Raw genomic sequence first — 6,013 nt, 5'->3', positions numbered from 1 at the left:
CTCACCCCAAAAATAAAACAATTGCTAATTCGCATTTCAGATGAGAAAAAATTAACTCATTGTGCTCAAGTTTACAAATTTACTCATGAACTTTTCACTTTTATCTTCTAAATAAACTCTTTCACGAAGCCACGAAATACCATGATCATGTCACCTTGCCAATTTGATTCGACTTTCTCTCTTCTTGGTTTGTATGGCAAGCTTCGCCTTTCCAATTAAGTTCCCAATCTGACGTTCATCTCGATTATTCTGATAATTCCGGTAACACCATCAATAAAACTGCCGGCATTTGTTCCTGCCTTGCACCCTGTGTTGGCTGGGATTGGCTCCAGCAGACCCCCGTGACCCTGTGTTAGGATATAGCGGGTTGGGAAATGACAGACTGACCATCAATAATACACAATCGTTAAAAGGCAAGTCAAGAACCCGAGACCGAGAGAGTGGGAGGCAGAGTCCCCCGCATGGTTTTACTGCGGGAAACATGAAAGCAGAACCAGACGTATCACTGCGTCTTTCTACGTGTCCTTAAATGCGTTTTCATTGTGTCTGCTCAAACCGCGTTAAGAAGGGCGGTCAGTTGTTTCATGATAATCTACATCTGCATGATTTAGTCTGCTTTGGATTCAGGGCCGCAACCTTGGCAAGGATTAAGCGCATCAGGAATTGGATGAATCGATAAACAGTCTCTCCAAATCTAACCGACCGTGGTTATAATTTGATCTACACTTAAAAAAATAAGGATGTTAAATCTGTGGTGGGCTGGCGCCCTTCCCGGGGTTTATTTCCTGCCTTGCACGTTGTTCTGACTGGGATTGGCTCCAGCAGACCCCCGTGACCCTGTAGTTAGGATATAGCGGGTTGGATAATGGATGGATGGATATACAGGTAATTTCCAGTAGAACATACGGCAACTTTCCTTTTTTTCAAAAAAGATATTTTTACTTTCACCATTTACAGTATTTTTATCGTTAAATTAACTGACTTTTTTTTACAATGTAAATAATTAAATGCCGTATTTTCATAGTATGCATGGTTGTTCCTGGAATGCTATTAAAGATGGATAGGCTCGGCTTCTGAATTTCGGGTTTCTTAAAGGTAATTTCATACATAATTCTTCATCACGTTGATTCTTTCATTATTAATAATCTTCGTTCGTTCTCAGAGCTGTTAAATCTCACTCGCTGTCGCTTGGGCGACTGGAGCCTTCCCCAGCAGCATTGGGTACAAGGCAGAATACACCACAGCAAGACCTACTCGTGCCCACCCACATTCACACTATGGGCGTTTTATACTCATTTATCGGGGAAAGCAGCACGCAGGTTTGTCTAAATGTCGGAGGAAACACGCGTGAGTCTCAGACAAAGAGAACACGCAAAGAGCGACTGGGCGCGACAGCACAACGCAGGACAATGGAGCAATGAAGGAGTAGCGCTATGCACCGCACGACTGCGCCTTTCTTTCTTTAATGTCATCTTTTCACTCTTTAATGTCATCTTTTCACACCAATCGATTCCGAACCCTCTTAAAACTAACGGCACTTGAATTTAACTTTTTTTTCTAACGTTTGTTTTGTAAAGAGCGCAGAACGCACCGCATCTCTCACTTCAAACCAATCCGGTATAAGCAATGCAGTATACAACAATGAGCCAATTGTATAGAACTAAAAGCGAATGCTGAGGCCTCTCATATCCTGTCAATCAGACGTCATTTTGTTTGCTGTATAAACCGAGCTAACCGAACCACAAACAAAACACGAGACGTTTACATGTCTTCTAAAGCTCTGCCATATACTCTTTGACAGTTCTAGTGGTTTGGGGGATTGGGTGAAACCTTCTACAAGGGTGCTGTTTGCAGAACTCCCGGGGGTCTGTTCTGACGGCCTCGGCGACCATATAGTATAAAAAGTCGCCTATATATGTCAGATTTGACAGCTCTGATAAGCGTGTGATTTCATTTCTAGCCTGCGTTGGCGCCCCTGACTATAACAAACCGCAGCGATTTTAACAGGATGCATAGTCTCAAGCTAACTTTTTTAAAATTCTAAAACGATTCTTTAAAGACATTACCAAGCAAGGCACTCAGTGAATATAAATGATTAGTGACAATGGTACAAAGACTCGCTTCGTAGTCTCGGGACCCTCGGCTCAATACCCCCAACAACGCCCCCCAAGTGTGTCGAGTTCGTCGGGGTCCTGCTCAAGCTCAGTGAGTTGCGGGTTGTAAAATCTTTATTGATTTTATAATCGCCACAAGAAAAAGTTCAGAAAGCGAGGATGTCCGCTGATAAAAAACAAATCCAAGCCATTCCTACATCCAAAAATGTCATTAGTGTCCGGGAAAGATTAATAAGTTATTAAATGGATGAGGTACAAGATGAATTGTGATGAAGTGAACAGAAACAAGAGAAAGCAGATATTCATTTAAATGTAAAAAAATGCAAATAAGAAGAATAAGAATATCAGTGTACTCATACAGTGGTGTGAAAAACTATTTGCCCCCTTCCTGATTTCTTATTCTTTTGCATGTTTGTCACACAAAATGTTTCTGATCATCAAACACATTTAACCATTAGTCAAATATAACACAAGTAAACACAAAATGCAGTTTTTAAATGATGGTTTTATTATTTAGGAGAAAAAATCCAAACCTACATGGCCCTGTGTGAAAAGTAATTGCCCCTTGTTAAAAATAACCTAACTGTGGTGTATCACACCTGAGTTCAATTTCCGTAGCCACCCCAGGCCTGATTACTGCCACACCTGTTTCAATCAAGAAATCACTTAAATAGGAGCTGCCTGACACAGAGAAGTAGACCAAAAGCACCTCAAAAGCTAGACATCATGCCAAGATCCAAAGAAATTCAGGAACAAATGAGAACAGAAGTAATTGAGATCTATCAGTCTGGTAAAGGTTATAAAGCCATTTCTAAAGCTTTGGGACTCCAGCGAACCACAGTGAGAGCCATTATCCACAAATGGCAAAAACATGGAACAGTGGTGAACCTTCCCAGGAGTGGCCGGCCGACCAAAATTACCCCAAGAGCGCAGAGACGACTCATCCGAGAGGTCACAAAAGACCCCAGGACAACGTCTAAAGAACTGCAGGCCTCACTTGCCTCAATTAAGGTCAGTGTTCACAACTCCACCATAAGAAAGAGACTGGGCAAAACGGCCTGCATGGCAGATTTCCAAGACGCAAACCACTGTTAAGCAAAAAGAACATTAGGGCTCGTCTCAATTTTGCTAAGAAACATCTCAATGATTGCCAAGACTTTTGGGAAAATACCTTGTGGACTGATGAGACAAAAGTTGAACTTTTGGAAGGCAAATGTCCGCTACATCTGGCGAAAAGGAACACAGCATTTCAGAAAAAGAACATCATACCAACAGTAAAATATGGTGGTGGTAGTGTGATGGTCTGGGGTTGTTTTGCTGCTTCAGGACCTGGAAGGCTTGCTGTGATAGATGGAACCATGAATTCTACTGTCTACCAAAAATCCTGAAGGAGAATGTCCGGCCATCTGTTCGTCAACTCAAGCTGAAGCGATCTTGGGTGCTGCAACAGGACAATGACCCAAAACACACCAGCAAATCCACCTCTGAATGGCTGAAGAAAAACAAAATGAAGACTTTGGAGTGGCCTAGTCAAAGTCCTGACCTGAATCCAATTGAGATGCTATGGCATGACCTTAAAAAGGCGGTTCATGCTAGAAAACCCTCAAATAAAGCTGAATTACAACAATTCTGCAAAGATGAGTGGGCCAAAATTCCTCCAGAGCGCTGTAAAAGACTCATTGCAAGTTATCGCAAACGCTTGATTGCAGTTATTGCTGCTAAGGGTGGCCCAACCAGTTATTAGGTTCAGGGGGCAATTACTTTTTCACACAGGGCCATGTAGGTTTGGATTTTTTCTCCCTAAATAATAAAACCATCATTTAAAAACTGCATTTTGTGTTTACTTGTGTTATATTTGACTAACGGTTAAATGTGTTTGATGATCAGAAACATTTTGTGTGACAAACATGCAAAAGAATAAGAAATCAGGAAGGGGGCAAATAGTTTTTCACACCACTCTATGTGACGATAATATAAATAGCAAAATGCAATGGACATGCATACAATATCAGCATGGCACTGCAACTTAAAAACCTGAACGTAATAATGTAGTTTACATAAATATTATGAAAGGATTGATTCATCATCTATTAATTATAACTATACAAAGAAAATAACGAAATGTCTTAAACTCGGTAAATGAAGTGCCATCCAACCTGCCCCTGGCACACCCAAAATCAAGGTGCCTGCTGTTCAGAGCGATGCCACAGACGGACCGTGTTTGGCTCCGAATGAACTCATCCACACAGAGGGTTACAGAAAGAAGTTTTATTTATTTAGACTCGTAGCAAGTTCTGTTATGCAAATACCCGTAGGTGTTAACAGATTTGTGAAATGCCAATGGCTCCTGATTTTTAAAGGACTCCTAAGGTCACACAGGCCAAATTCAGGTTTTCTTCATCTGTTAGTGTCTTTCTAGGTGGCCTACCATACAGTAAAGATTCCAGTTTTTTCTACATATTTTCTGCATATCTCTACATGTTTTCAATGCACAAAGAGCCAATTTCACATGCAAATAACCCTTCAAGAAATGGTGCTTTGTCCAGCTATGGATACGAAGAACTACATACAGAACCATAAAGTACCATGAAAAAACTGAGGGTGGTGTGGCTTCTTATGATTTGGGGTCACTTCTGCTGGGCTTGGTTGGGTTTCAGTGACTCGCTGCCTCGCAGTGGACTAAAATATGGCAGAGTCTACCATCAGGGTGATTCGGATGTGCACAGCCTGGGACTCTGCAAAGCAATAGCATATGTGAGGGGGAAAAAATGGCAAATAATAGGAAACGGTCAAGCTCACGCCGATCGCCAACATGCACAGGTATACTCTTAAACTCCTGCAGATTTTATTTTTTTTTTCTCCAGCCATCTGAAGTTTTTTTTTTGTTTTGTTTTTTCTGTCCACCCTTAATTTCTTATTTTGTCTTTTATTTTTCTTTTCTTCATTATATAAAGCACTTTGAGCTACTTTTTGTATGAAAATGTGCTATATAAATAAATGTTGTTGTTGTTAAAACTAACGGGGCCAAAGCGGCCATTTTTCACACGATTTCTGGTAAGTATTTAAATTGTGTTTCCTGGTGTGATGGAGAGAAATATCTAGCAAATAGTTTGACATGTATTAACATGAAGTGAAATCTGCGTATATGGTGAGCTATACCTAGCAGGTCAGTTACATATTTATTAATTCTGGACACAGGCGGTGTGATTATATGCATCACGAGTCTTTTATAAATTCGTGACTTAGTGGTATTTCACAAATCTGTTAGCATCTATTTATGGCTACTGGTATGCAGCCCGTTACAGGTCTGAATAAATAAAGGATCTTTCTGGAACCTTCATGAGGATGCGTCTCATGGGAACGAAGAAGAATTACTATGGTATCGTAATAAAGAAGCACTGTGAGAAAAAAAAAAAATCAAATTGATGGTCATTCAGAAAGAGGACGAAGTGGTCCGACTAAAGGAGTAATTAATACCGGCAATGCTTTGCCGAAAACTAAACCTGACACCTTTAACATACATACATACATACAAATATTTAATTAATTAATTAATTAATTAATACGTCTGTGGTGGCTGGCGCCCTGCCCGGGGTTTGTTTCCTGCCTTGCGCCCTCTGTTGGCTGGGATTGGCTCCAGCAGACCCCCGTGACCCTGTAGTTAGGATATAGCGGGTCGGATAATGGATGGATGCATTAATACGCCAAAATGATGATTTCAGCAAGCCGTACACGTAGTGTCTGAGAGCAATAAATCTGGGATTACCGACAGTCAGGAAACGGCCTTGCAGTCCACCGACGTGGACAAGAACGCAAGTGGCGGCAACAGACGCACCAAACAACGTCAAACCCGAATTATGGATTCCTTATACGACGTTTTAGATTATTTGGTTCAAATA

The sequence above is a fragment of the Polypterus senegalus genome, chromosome 10 (assembly GCF_016835505.1).
Source record: "Polypterus senegalus isolate Bchr_013 chromosome 10, ASM1683550v1, whole genome shotgun sequence".
Classification (NCBI taxonomy): domain Eukaryota; kingdom Metazoa; phylum Chordata; class Cladistia; order Polypteriformes; family Polypteridae; genus Polypterus; species Polypterus senegalus.
The sequence above is the reverse complement of the archived record's forward strand: the minus strand, read 5'-3'. Positions refer to the sequence as shown.